The sequence below is a fragment of the Siphateles boraxobius genome, unplaced genomic scaffold (assembly GCF_051911475.1).
Source record: "Siphateles boraxobius isolate OS27281-9 unplaced genomic scaffold, OSU_SipBor_1 19, whole genome shotgun sequence".
In the NCBI taxonomy this organism is placed as follows: domain Eukaryota; kingdom Metazoa; phylum Chordata; class Actinopteri; order Cypriniformes; family Leuciscidae; genus Siphateles; species Siphateles boraxobius.
In genome coordinates this window covers 4,353,725-4,368,695 of record NW_027508799.1, presented here as the reverse complement: position 1 = coordinate 4,368,695, position 14,971 = coordinate 4,353,725, and positions in this window count along the sequence as shown.

Here is a 14,971-nt window from a genome sequence, read left to right as displayed (position 1 = left end):
TATTTTGGAGGCCTGTAAACAATGATAAGTAAATTGCGTGGAGCACCTTTTAACACAATACCCAGATACTCGAAAGACGGGTAATTCCCAAATGATATTTGCTTACATTGATAGACATCTTTATAAAGAGCAGCTAAACCTCCGCCTCTTCTGACAGCTCTGCAGACACTCATAAAAGTAAAGTTAGGAGGGGCTGTTTCATTGAGGACTGTTGCACTGCAACTTTCTTCTAGCCAAGTTTCATTTAGCAACATAAAATCCAGGTTGTATGTGGTTATTAAGTCGTTGACTAAAAGTGATTTATTTTTAAGTGAGCGGATGTTTAAAAGTGCTAACTTAACAGTCTTACTTTTTGTCCCCACAGAAATCTTGGTATGTCGTGTAATAGGCACCAGATTAGATGGGTTTGCTGTACGGCTTTTGAAGGCCTTAGACTTTCTATCATGTAATCGAACAGCAATAGAAAAAGATACAGGCACACTGGGTTCCCGCTTGTTCTGTAAACATTTGAGAAAGTTATTGTTATCATAGCGGGGACCCGACACATATCACTGAGAGCTGGTATCAGTTGTTTTTGGTTTACCTCGAGCCGCTGGAGGAGGGTGTGGGCCCTGGCGCTGTGGCAGAGGCCGAAGAGCTCTCACAGGAGGAGGGGGAGGGCGAGCTGGGCCAGCAGGCTTTGGTGGTTGTGGGGCCTGGCGTTTTTTGGTTGGTATCTGGGGGCTCGCAGCAAAAGAGTGGGATAGTCTAGTTCCAGCATGCACCAGTTGTTCCATTTTCTCTGAGAAGCACAGAAGTGGAGATGCTGGAGAGAGTGGTAATGTTTCCGGTGAGAGGGATTTTTGCTCTGGTGTTATTGGAGGCTGTAATATGCTGTCCTGGTTTCCCTGGCTGTTTTCCAGAAAGTCGTCTATGGGTGCTGTATCTTGGAGCAGTGCTGGTATGTCACAGTCTGTCTGTGGTGAGCTCTGTGGGCAGGGCTCAGCTGAGATTGTGTCCGTGAGCAGAGGTTGTTGTGGCTGAGTGGTGTTATCACTGTCCTTGTGTGATGTGTCAACCGCATGTCCATTCAGGTGCTGAAATGAAATCCTGTGGTCATTCATACTGTATCCAGGTGTGTGTGTGCCATTCAGGTTGAGTGGATTGGCACACATTGCAGAAGGATGACGGAGGGAGAAGTAGATATTGTCCTTTAGCACTCTTGAACCAAGTTTGTTTGGGTGGTGGCCATCCTGTTGAAACAGTTGCCTCTGACTCCAGAAAAGATTGAAGTTGTCAATAAAGTTCACTCCTTTTATATTGCAGGTTTTTTGCAGCCATGTATTAAGCCCAAGCAACCGTGAAAACCTGTTTGTTTCTCTTGCTGGGAGTGGTCCACTGATGAATGTTTGAACTTTCAGTCTTTTAAGTGTTTCAAAAAGTTCATTGAAATCCTTTTTAAGAAGTTCCGACTGCTCTTTATGAATATCATTCTTCCCCACATGAATGATGAGTCGATTTGCAGTTTTATGTTTCATCAGAATGTTCTGAAGTTCCCTGTTTACATCAGAAGTTGTTGCTTGTGGAAGGCAGCACGTTGTTGTATCCCTGCTATTAATGTTTCTGATTACGGAGTCGCCCACTATCAGAGTCCTGGGCTCGGCTGCACTGTGAGCTGAGTGCCGCTGTCTGCTCGACCTTGAGCCCCAGTTAGCATCAGTGTTAGCTACTGGCTGATTCTGTCTGTGTGCGATCACATTCATCAAATTTGGGGATTCCTCATTCATTAATACTTCAAATCTGTTCTCAAGATGTATAGGCGGTGGTAGGAGACCAGTGTTTGCAGTCCTTGTCAGAGCCGTATCTGGGGTAGAGGATGCTACTGCAGTAATATGTGATGCTCGTGACAATCTGATGTCTCGAGTGCCTTTGGGTCTCGCACCCTGTTTGTGCCATCGATTAGTAAAACGATCGGCTTGTTTCTCTACACTCAGTATGGCCTGTCGAGAAGCACTAGATTCATGGGACTCACCGGCTGTATGCTGAGGACGTCCATGACGAAGCTCTGTTGTGTGTTCCGTCTGGTTTGGTGGTCCCGCAATTAACTTTGTTTCAAGAATTGCAATCCTTTGTAAAAGTCTGTGGCAGTTGGAGCAGCAAGTAGATTCCAGAGGAGGCATTTTCTTATCCTTATGAATGTAGGCAGTTGTGTTTTCTCTTCCCCGGAATGTAAGCTTTCAGTGGGAGGCTGGTCGAATAAAATAATTCTGCTTTTTTTTGTAGTAATCCAAGCGTTTGAGCACTGTGCTGATTTGCTGAAGTTAAAATTAGATGATAAAAGGAGATAAATTATAGAAATATAAAAGCGATAGAGCAAAGCGCGGAGCAGTAAGCGAGAGCGTCCGAACAGTAGCTGAGCAGGAAGTAGTCGTCATCAGTAGTAATTATCGTCATCTTTGCAACAGGTAAGTCTATTCTTCACGACTGTATAATCGATCATTATTTATTCATAAACAGTGTTTGCTTTTAGACAATTAAACATGCCAATAAAGCTAGCTAGCGTGTAATAGCACACGTTTTCTTCTGTACATGTGAACCTGCAACTTTACCATGATATACAGTAAAAAACATGCCACTACTGTCAAGATAATTAGCCGACCGCTAATTAAGCTATATCCTCCTTAAATCATTTTTTGTTGTTGTTAATTTAGTATTTTTTTGTGTCATTCATTACATTATTTTGAGCACAAGAAGATTTTTACTAAAACCTTTAAAAAAAAAGTTTAATTCATATATGTTATACTATACTATGTTATACACCAGTATACATATTTATGTTATCTTTTTAAATACTATGTTATACATATTTAAAATGACATGAATAGGCAAAAACAAGTGTTTTTTTGTTTCAACAAATGATTCTCAACTATGTTATAAAAGATATACCAAAACGATTAGTTATACCGTTTTAAGTTTTAGATCTGTTTGATGATCATATTATTATGAATTGTCATAAACGCCTTTATGTTATATTTGGTGTTTCTTAGTAATCTCTGCCACAAAAGCTAAACAAAACAAAACGATTTAAGCATGGCATGATACCAGTAAGATTGTACCAAGAAGTGTTATTTATTTTCTTATTAATAAGTTCATCACACTATTTACAATTTGTACACAAGGCAATTCAAAGGGATTCACAGTTGTATAAAAACAATAATGCTTATGCTCATAATAATAATAATCATTAATTATTATAATATTATAATAATTAATTACATAAAAAATAAATGCTGTAGTAAAATACTTTCAGTTGGAATATGACAGCTATGTAACGTTCTGTTTATGCCTGTGTCCTTTCAGATTATGTATGCATACCCGGTTTTACGAAGAACCTCTGAGGGTCGACTCCTTATGGGGCCAACTGAGGAGGCCAATAGGAGGAAGATCGTGTTGGCAGGGAGGGCCAGGTGTAAGGAGGAGGTCCTGGCTGAGGCCACTGCCTTTGTGAGGCAGAATGGAGGGAATCCTGGAGACCAGTTCCTGGTTCTGGCTCACTGCAAGATCCAGTTTGGGAAACACCAGGGTCAGAGGTTCCTGTGGCTGCTGGAGAACTCACTGGGGTATGCCTGCTATCTGGTCAGCAGCATTTTGGGGGAGGAGGAGAGGGACAACCCGCTGTCTGACAACAAACACCTGTTCCTCAGATACACCTCGCAGATCAGGGAGGTAGGCGAGGCTGTGGAGGTGTATCATATAAAACAGGCCATGCTGCAGGAGGCCCAGAGGACAGGAGACTCTGGATGTCTGATGGTGGAGTTTGGGGATTTTAAGGGTAGGTCAATGAAGGAGGTGTATGAAGACCCAAGCAAGGAGGCCCAGGCTATTATCATCACCTACCTGAAGAAGGCAAAGGCCAGGCCTAACACCAATATGGCCCTTTTCAAAGCATACGAGCTGAAGAGGCAGGCTCCAGCCCACGTGCCCACCACCACTGTGCCCACTGCATCTGTCCTCACTGCTGCTGTGCCCACTGCCACTGTGTATGTTCCTCCTCCACCTACTGCCACTAAGAACAGGCCACTGCTGGCGACCAATGTGAAGGCCCTGTTGGCGCGGGGGAAGCATTTATTTGCTTCACAGCTGGCACAAAAGATTTTGGCTCCAGCCAAACCCTGTAAGTGATTTGCAAGCTTTAAAATCATTACAGTATATATTATGCAGTATATATGTCTAACGAAAATACGTGTTCAACAGCTGCAGGACCACGTGTACATCCTGCGTCTGAGTCCGCAGCCCGGAGACAGCTCTTTACATGTGGTGAGTATCACTTAACGCATACAAGTGTGTTGGTGACATGTGCTTAGTGTTTTATGTTATTTTACAGACTCTGCTGCTACGGATTTTTTTGAGGAGGAAGATGACCTGGAGATGGCAACTGTAGCCTCGCAAGCTGAGGAACAACTTCCTCAAGGTATGTAAATCTTAAACAATATTTTACAAACAATTACAAATAAAACAAAACAGTATTTTTTAAATGACATATTATTTTATTTCACAACACAGAGGAAGGGCACTTCTCAGGTGTCAATCTACATTCACTCTTTGAGTGAACATCCTCAAAGGAAAAAAGATAATTTAAAGGTGTATGTAAAAGGTTTTATTTAATTTTTTATCGTAATCACTGACTAAAGCTCTAGCTGTCCAGCAGAGCTGAGAAAGTCATGCAGTGAAAGTCTAAAACAATAAGATAATTTTGTTGTGTTTTTTTACGCTCCAGCCACTGCAGGCTCGAGAGGCCCTGCTCCTGCCCCGGCTCGTGCTACTGCCCCTGCTCCTGCCCCTTATCCTGCTCCTCCAGCATTGTGGACCCCTGGCCAGGTGTCCCAGTCGCCTGCAGAGCTTCCTGTCCACAGGAAAGAGCAACTCCCATCTTTCCAGCAAGGCCTTCAACCCCTGTCCCTCTGCACCAGGACCATCCTCACTACAGCCACCCACAGGACTGCAGCGCCCTGCCCAGCCTCCTCTGCAGTCTCCTCCTCTGCGCCCTGCCCAGCCTCCTCTGCAGTCTCCTCCTCTGCGCCCTGCCCAGCCTCCTCTGCAGTCTCCTCCTCTGCGCCCTGCCCAGCCTCCTCTGCAGTCTCCTCCTCTGCGCCCTGTTCAGCCTCCTCTGCAGTCTCCTCCACAGCCTTCTGTCCAGCCAAGTGCTGCCTCTGCTCCTGCAACATCAACTGGGTCCAGTGTTGCAGACCAGGCTCCTGTAAGTAAGCTTCTCATTATTTGTGTGCAGGTGCTGCAGCGTGATTTCCAATGACCACAAAAAAAGAGGCCGCATTTCCTCTGTTCTGGAAACTTTGCACTGGCTACCTTTTAATTGTAGATTTAATCAAAAAATTGCGCTTTAAGCCATGCAAGCTGAAATGTTTGCGGCCCGGCAGCAGCAGGGAGGATGTATGTTTCGGCTCATTGGTATAGGGGTATGATTCTCGCTTAGGGTGCGAGAGGTCCCGGGTTCAAGTCCCGGACGAGCCCATTATTAGGCTTTGCTTTTAATCTCTTCAGCCTGATTAGGGCAACCAGGATATTTATATCCTGGGTTTCGGCAGAGGAACCACGTCCGCCTCTTTTAGTCTACCTGATTCCACCTAGCCTCATCGCTATCTGCCTCTCAGACAGCCAGCTATCAGGAAGTGTTGGTTCCATGGTGTAATGGTTAGCACTTTGGGCTTTGAATCCAGCGATCCAAGTTCCAGTCTCGGTAGAACCATTTCAGGTTATTTGCGGAAGGGAGGGAAAAAACAGAGGTGATGCGCAACTGCTGACGTGAAAGTGAAATTGGCACTCTCAAACAGAGTCGGAATTGGGGAAACATGGGCTTAAAAAGCAAAGGCTTCATTTGCTCCTTGCTATCGTGCTTTTGGACTCAATGACTTAAATCTCTGCTGCTCATGGGAAAAGTTGACACACGCCAAGGTTCCACGGTGTAATGGTTTGCACTCTGGGCTCTGAATCCAGCGATCCGAGTTCAAATCTCGGTGGGACCTGCTTTTGCCAGGAATGTGTGCAGTACCTCGTTCGAAAAAACTTTTTCGGCAGCACTGAGCCGCAAGAGCTCATCTAGGTAGTGCCCCTTGAAGGGGGGCGTAAAAAGGATGGACAGCACTGGAGAATGCAGGCATCGATCCCGCTACCTCTCGCTTGCGCTTGCTGCTTCCTACCGATTGAGCTAAAGTAAGCCCAAAGTAAGCCCACGTGAGCCAATCGCGTTTCTCTGCTGTGGCTTACTTTTGACCAATCGCGTTTCTCTCCTGTGGCTTACTTTTGACCAATCGCGTTTCTCTCCTGTGGCTTACTTTTGACCAATCGCGTTTCTCTCCTGTGGCTTACTTTTGACCAATCGCGTTTCTCTGCTGTGGCTTACTTTTGACCAATCGCGTTTCTCTCCTGTGGCTTACTTTTGACCAATCGCGTTTGTCTCCTGTGGCTTACTTTTGACCAATCGTGTTTCTCTTCTGTGACGTACTTTTGACCAATCAGCGGCTCCTATTATTGTCATCTTTGCAACAGGTAAGGCTATTCTTCATTACTGTATAATCGTTTAATATTTATTCATATACATTGTGTATTTTTGGAAAATTAGACATGCCAATATAGCTAGCTAGCGTGTATATTACAGGTTTACTTCAGTACCTGTGAACCTGTAACTTTTCCCATGATAAAATACAGAAAAGAAAACATGTAGCTACTGTTAAGTTAATTAGCCGGCCGCTAATTAAGCTATATCCTCCTGAGACCAAAAACATTTTAGTTAATAATTTAGTATTTTGTGTGTCATTACATTGTTTAGAGCATAAGAAAGTTTTTTGCAAAAACGTTTATTTTTATTTTTATAATGTTCATATAGGTTATACTATGTCTTCTGTATAGGACACTACTAGGACTCATTTTTTTATTATTATTTTATTTAAAAAGACGTGATCTAAAAAAAAACCATTGTTTTTGCCTATTCATGTCTTTAAATAAAATAATAATAAAAAATGAGTCCTAGTGTCCTCTACAGAAGACATAGTATAACCTATATGAACATTATTAAAAAAAAAAAACGTTTTTGCAAAAAACTTTCTTATGCTCTAAACAATGTAATGACACACATAATACTAAATTAACTAAACTTTTTTTGGTCTCAGGAGGATATAGCTTAATTATATCAGTGTTTTATATCCTGAAATTGTTTAGGTTTCAGGATTTTATATACCAAACTTTGTATGAAGATGATTCCCAACTATGTTATAAAAGATAACAGAATGATTTGATATAGACTTCCATTTTGCTTTATGCAATATTTGTGTAAAATGGCCATAAGCGGGTTTTCCCATTTTATACAATGTATCTATGTATCTAATTTGCATATTAATGTATTATTGGGGCAACATGTAATGAAAAAAGAAGTGTAATAATGGGAGTTAGTAGTAATTGCCAAGATTTTCATAATAATATCTAATATTTCATATAATTTCTTTCCATATTGTCACCCAAAATGCCTGAAAAACATGATTTAAGTCCTGCTGTGTAGTTTGCTAAATTATTGTAACACACTTAACATACAGGTATCTTTTAGATTGACACAGGTAATAGTCTCTTTCTGATTTTCATTTCAGAAAATGTACGCATACCCCGTTTTTCGTCGCCAGTCAGCAACATCAAACCGTCTCCTCATGGCGCCATCGGCGGAGGCGAAGCAACTTCAAAATGTGGTGTCTGGAAGGGCCAAATCGAAGGAGGAGGTGCTGGCAGAGGCAAGTACTTTTGTCTGCACAAACGGTGGAGATCCCAGTGACCAGTTTTTAGTACTGGCTCACTGCAAACTTCAGTTTGGGATGTACCAGGGTCAGAGATTTAGATGGCTCCTGGAAAACTCTCTGGGGTACGCAGTGTATTTGGTGCTCAGCATTTCCAGTGAGAAAGCGCAGACAACCCCCCTGTCAGAAAATAAACAACTGTTCCTACAGTACACTTCTCATATTAGAGAGATGGCAGAAGAAGTAGAGAAGTATAAGAGGAAGCAGGAAATGCAAGCAGAAGCCCGGGCAACTGGAGACCAGGGCTGCTTGATGGTGGAGTTTGGTGACTTTCAGGGCCGGTCCATGAAGGATGTTTATGAAGACCAGAGCAATGAGGCCGAATCCCTCATCAGGTACTTGGTTAAGGCAGATGCCAGGCCCAACACTAACATGGCCATTTTCAAGGCGTATGTCCTGAAAAGACGGGCTTCTGATATGGGCACCAGTGTACATCAGCCTGCACGTCCACCTGCAGCCTCCAGTACCTCTGCACGTCCACCTGCAACATCTAGTGCCTCTGCACGTCCACCTACAGCCATCCAAACTGGTTTACAGCAGACCGCCACTGTGAAAGCACTGTTGGCGCGTGGCAAACATTTGTCACCTTCACAGCTGGCAAAAAAACTAATGTCACCAGTTAAACCCTGTGAGTAGGAGTGTAAATATAGAATTTTCCCTACAGCAGTTCTACATGTATTCATTTATCGTCATGGCAAACTTGTCCACTTGTTGTTTCCAGATCCATTACTGCAGTCCACTTTACCTCCTCCGGCAGCAGAACCCCCAGCCAAACATTTGGTCCCAAAGCAGCTTTTCGCTACTGGTAAGTAAGCAACATCTTACATATGTTTGTCTCCATGTATTGATCACAGTAATAGTTTTAACATTTGTGCTCCAGGCACTTCCATTCCCACTGCTGAAGATGATGATGAGGAGCTGGTATTTGCTGCATCACAATGTGAAGCACAGCTAAATACAGGTGTGGCATATGACACAAATGCAAATATTATAAGAATGTTTTGTGGAAACCCACTGAGAATCATTATTTTTGAAAATAAATAAACATTTTAAAATATTTTTTGTTTACAATACAGAATTATGTGACATCATGCCTCAAGCGGGAGGCATTCTTTGAGTGCACTTCTTCCAAACCTTAAGGATGTCCAAAGGTGTCAGTGTATATATTTGCGTTTCCGAACTTACCTGTTGCTAAACAATCACTGGATAACTTTTTCACACCGCTTGCTCTTCTCACTCACTCAACCTGAGCAGACAGGATGGTGGAGATTCATTGTTCTAATAATTAGAGGAACAGTTTTTCCTTATTGTGTCTGTGTGCATGCTTCATGTCTGTGGGCATCATACTTTTTTTTACTGAATTCATCACGACTCATTTTCCTTCTTTCATTCCATCTAATCCTCATTCTCAAAGAGCTATATTGATCCCATATTCCTTACATCAATAAAGTGTACACTGTGTTCTTTGCTTCTTGACACTAATACCGTTTTCTTCACTGTTATTCCTAAATATAATCATAATTATTATTAATACTTGTTTAAAATTACTGCTTCGCCGGCTGTTTGTGGACTGCATTTATGGCATATTACTATCAAATAACAGTCATCCTTATATTGTTTATGTTACTGTTCACTCAGAGGCCTGTGCCGGTCCGTCTCCATCAGCGGAAACAGCACAGACACCAGCTCTTCCTCATCATCAGCCACCAGCTGAGCTTCCTAGTCACTGGAGAGATCATCTTCCACCTTTCCAGCATGAGTGGATCCGGAACACACTGTTTAAGGCCAACATGCGAACCGAAAAGCCAGAAATAGTGTCCCAGCTGAAGCTTTGGTGGTATCCTCCTCAGCCCCCTTTAATAAACACCCAGCCACCCGCCTCACCTGACCTCTTCTTCTGTCGGCCCATTTTCTTATGGATGCCGCTAAAGATGTGGTTGTTTCCTCTTGTCTGCGTTCGCCCAGACTGTGGTAAGCACAGACTTACAGCGGCAGGACTTTACCGTACCGTGCGCAAGGTCTTGGACATTGATGGGTGGTATGACCTTGCCACTGAGTATCTGGAGTGCAAACGCTGCAAAAAGAAGTATCCAGCTTGGAATGAGGACATCTTAGGACAGCTGGATATGGGCCACCGCAGTCAGTTTCCAGCTTTGCTGACATACAGGTAATTCATAATGACAATCATTCATTATCAGGCGCTTTTATTTGTGTTATTTTTTCCAACCAAAGCATTTGCATGATTATACTGTTGTTTCTTTAGATACTCATGTGACAACCGGGTGGTGAGGATGACGAGGGAGAGGACACTGGGCAACAGTGTGACTCAGCTCTACAAGAAGCTGATGGAACAACACAGTGAGGCATGGACACAGCGTGTCCTGCAGTACCTGACTGCCTGTGAACCATTCACAAGGTCCTCCCTTGTGCAGCCTCCTGTGTTTGCTGAGCCTCCCCTTTTACCTGCCCTTCCTAAACCTAAGTGGAACTAGGGGGCGCGGCACGGCTGCTGACCCTGTGCTTCTCCGTTCGTTTGTTTGTTGGTTGTGAATTTTTGGCGTTAATCGTGTTGTAAACTTTTGTTTTGTTCACGTCCTTGAGTTAAGCAACATGGAAATGGATTACTTGCGCGCAGTGGTGATCTTTTTTATCCTATATGCTGTCGTTAGAGAGAACTTTGCCCTAGCCGGGAACAATGAAGGAAGTGAACGAACGTCGCCACTGATTACATACTCGAGGGAATTTCTTCTTGCCCTAAGGAATAAAGCTGTGTCTGTGGACTTAAATCACGTATCATCAACCCCTCATGGAAAAGCCCAAGGTAGGAAAACGAAAAAAAGAGGCTCGAGGGGGGGCGTTCGTAACAGGTTGAGAAGGCGAGGAAACAGACACCCGCTTCCCATCATAACTCTGTCAAACGTCAGATCATTAAATAATAAACTGGATGAGATCACAACACGTCTCCGATTTGATGAGGATTTTCGGAGGAGTAATTTGCTCTGCTTCACAGAGACATGGCTTCACGAGGACAGCACTTGCATTGATATGGAGGGATTTACAGTTATAAGAGCAGATCGTGATAAGGTGTCATCTCAAAAATCCATCGGGGGAGGACTCTGTATGTTTATTGACAGCGCTTGGGCTTCACAATTCAAAGTACTCAAGAGAGTGTGCACTAGAGACTATGAGCTGCTGTCTGTATCTATCAGGCCGTTTTACCTTCCGCGGGAGTTTGGGCAAATCACCATTATTCTTGTTTATGTCCCAGGGCCTAATAACAAAGAAGCTGCGGAAATAATAACCGACAGCTTCAATGCTGCTCTCTCCCGATCAGCAGATCAGCCGGTGTTTATTTTGGGGGATTTCAACACATGTCAGCTGTCACCTCATCTACCCACTCTGCAGCAGTATGTCACCACGCCCACTCGCTCCACTCGCATACTGGATCAGTGCTTCGGTAACATCCCAGACGCATATAAGGCAGTGAGTCGCCCTCCTCTTGGTAAGTCCGATCACAATGTCATTCATCTCCTTCCAACATACAGACAGAAACTCAGGCGTGAAAAACCACTCCTGAAAACTGTACGTCAATGGACTGAGGATGGGGAGGAGGAGCTAAGAGATTGTTTTGACTCTACAGATTGGCGCATGTTTTTTTACGCATGCTCTGATCATCACGAATTGACAGACACAATCACATGCTATATCAAGTTCTGTGAAGAAACTGTTATCACTTCCAAGATAGTTCAAGTGTTTAGTAATAACAAGCCATGGCTCTCAAAGGATCTTAAAATGTGTCTGAATGAGAAAAGGGCTGCATTTTTGAGAGGAGAAGCTGACTTAGTAAAGGAGAAAGAGAAGGATTTCAAGCGTAAAGCTTTTACAGCAAAAATAGATTTTAAGAATAAGGTTGAGCAAAGATTTTGTACAGGCAATGCAAAACAAGCATGGGAGGGATTAAATACAATAATGGGTAGGGAAAGAAAAAAACAAAGTGTAAACGTGGCAGATTGTGGCAAATTTGTTAATGATTAAACATTTTCTATGGAAGATACGATGTGAGAGACCCAAAAATAGGGTGCAATATTACCTGTGATCAGATTGGTAGTTATGAACATATATAGCTTTCTGAAGAAGAAGTAGCCATGTGTCTCTCTAAAATCAGACCAAACAAAACCCCTGGGCCTGATGGCCTCCAAGGAAGGGTGCTAAAGGTATGCTCTCAACAGCTTAAAGTGGTTCTTACTCAGCTGTTCCAAATTTTGCTGAATTGTGGTGTTTTTCCAAACGTATGGAAGAAGTCCACAATAATACCTGTGCCTAAGGTCTCTAGGGCTACAGACCTTGGAGACTTTAGACCGGTGGCACTCACTCCACTCTTAGCCAAGTGTATGGAGAGAGTGGTCAGCACCCATCTTATGGCTTCTGTTGGGAATCAACTTGACCCCCTTCAATTTGCCTATAGGTCACACAGGGGCACAGAGGACGCAACTCTTACTCTTGTAAATCAAATAGCTAAACATCTGCAACAACCAAAATCACTTGCTCGGGTTCTTTTTATTGATTTTACATCTGCTTTTAATACTATGCAAATTGATATTCTTTTAGAACAACTTCATAGGATGAATGTGAATGGTGGGCTCATTCACTGGATTAGAAGTTTATTAACTGACTGCCCTCAGAGAGTCTTAATGAATGGGGTCTACTCAGATGAGCTTGTCATAAATACTGGAGCACCACAAGGCTGCGTGTTGTCACCTCTGTTGTTTTCAATCTATATAAATGACATGACTGTGCACAGCACCAATGTTAGTTTACTTAAGTATGCTGATGACATGGCCTTGGTAGGACTTCTCACAGAAAATAATGCAGCACATGAGGAAGCTTATTTTAGCCAAGTCACTTTACTGCAGGACTGGTGTCAGACTGTTAAACTGGAAATTAATGTGACTAAAACAAAAGAACTTATAATACGAACGAAACCAAGAGGGGCCAGTAACATCACCCCTGTTGTACTTAACAGCCGGCCTGTGGAAGTAGTGGAAAATTTTAAGTACTTGGGTACAATCATTGATTGCACTTTAAGTTTTAATGTTAACTCAGAGAGTATTTTTAAGAGAGCTAACCAGCGATTGTTTTTAATTAGAAAGCTGAGGAGCTTCAAGGTCAGTCAACACATTCTTGAGATGTCATATAGGGGTCTGGTAGAAAGCATTTTACAGTTCAATATAACAGCTTGGTATGGCAATCTGAATGTGAAAGACAAAAACAAGCTTTCCAAAATTGTTAATATTGCAGGGAAGGTGATTGGCAAGTCACAAAGGCAGCTTGGGGATGTGTATGATAGGGCGGTACTCAGGAAGGCCAGACAGATATCAGCAGACACCCTACACCCACTCAACTCAGAGTTTGAGTTGCTCCCATCTGGCCGTAGATTCAGGGTCCCAAGGGCGAGCCGGAACATTTATAAGAGATCCTTTATTCCCCATGCCATACAGGAACTTAATTTAAACTGAAAGCGTCTTTGTGTTTTATATAACTTCTAATCGGCTGCGCTGCTTTCCATTTTCTGTTGTTGTATGTTGACGGTGGTAGTGTCATACTTTTAAACTGTGTGTATTTTGTCATTTTAACTGTTGTGTCACTGATGCATATATGTTTGGAGAAGTCAAAGACAAATTTCCACCAAGGTGGACAATAAAGTCTAATAATAATAATAATAATAATAAGTGGCTGTTAGCTGTGTACGCCAGGGATGTTCTGGGGCGACTGGACGAGGTCAAGGCCAAAATAACATCTGTATTTGGCTCTGTTCTCAAGATGGACTCCACAAAAAAGGTATCACAGCCCTGTTTATATCCAGAAATTGTCCAGATATGGATATGTGTGTGTGTGTACATAATGCACAGTTATGAGTTTTTATTTTGTTTTGTTTTTAAAAATCTTTTTTTTCTTCAATAGGTCACAAAAAAACTTGCCGGTGCTGCTTCAGGAACAGCTGCCTGGTGCACAAATGTTGGTAACGAACACGGCCAAGTCCTTGTCTCTGTCCTAACAGCCGCCGAGGGACATGCACTGGACCCCATGGCAGCTGGCCTAATGAAACGCTACCGAGAGGCAGGAGAGGCATCCCCAAAGGTGATGTACGTGGACAGAGATTGCTGCAGTCAACACGGCCAGTCTCAGGTGAAGGCCATGTTTTCGGAGTGGGATGAGCTTGAAGTGCGCCTGGACATCTGGCATTTCATGCGGCGATTTGCTGCAGGTGTCACGACAGAGGCTCATCCGCTCTATGGGATCTTCATGGCACGTCTATCCATGTCCATATTCCAGTGGGATTCAGAGGATGTGGCTGCTCTTCGCCGTGCAAAGGAGGGTGAGCTGGCAGCAAAGAAGACTGGCTACATCTCAGAAAAGGCGGTCAGTGCTCGCATTAACCGGAGGGAGTTGGCACTGCACTGCCGGAGGAGGACCAGGGGGGAGGAGGAGACCACCATATTGATTGGGTCACTGATTGATCAGTTTGACAGTGCGGACGGGAAGGATACTCTGGGAGTTCCACTTCTGAACCATGAACGGATCCAGCAGATATGGAAAGAACAGCGGAAGCATGTACAGTGTATCCAAGACCCAGAGCACTTTCCGCTCTACATAAAGAAAGGCGGTGTGGAGCTGTGCTGCTACAGGTATGCTCGAGGCTCTACCTCCTTGGAGTCATTCCACCTCCACCTGAACCGTTTTATTCCAGGTATTACATACATATGGATTAGTAATTTTTCTGTAAAAAAATATAAGCACTGTAACTGCTTCCATTACGTTAAATTAATGTCACATTAATAAATGTCACACTTTTACAGTTCTTTTCTGATGTCATAAAAGCATTGACAAAGCTGTCTTGCCTCACAAATCACTAATAACTCTGGTTATAATGACAATAATTTTTTTATGTAATTACATAACTCTATTACATGTAACCAGCTACTTCATAGCACCTCATGTGTAGTAAATATATTGTACATATGTGACATATAAAACCCTTTTTTTTTTTTTTTTTTTACTTTTAGGAACCAGTGCCAGTGATGCGCATTTTCAAGCCTATCTCCTTGAGGGCTTGATGCGTTGGAATGATGACCGGA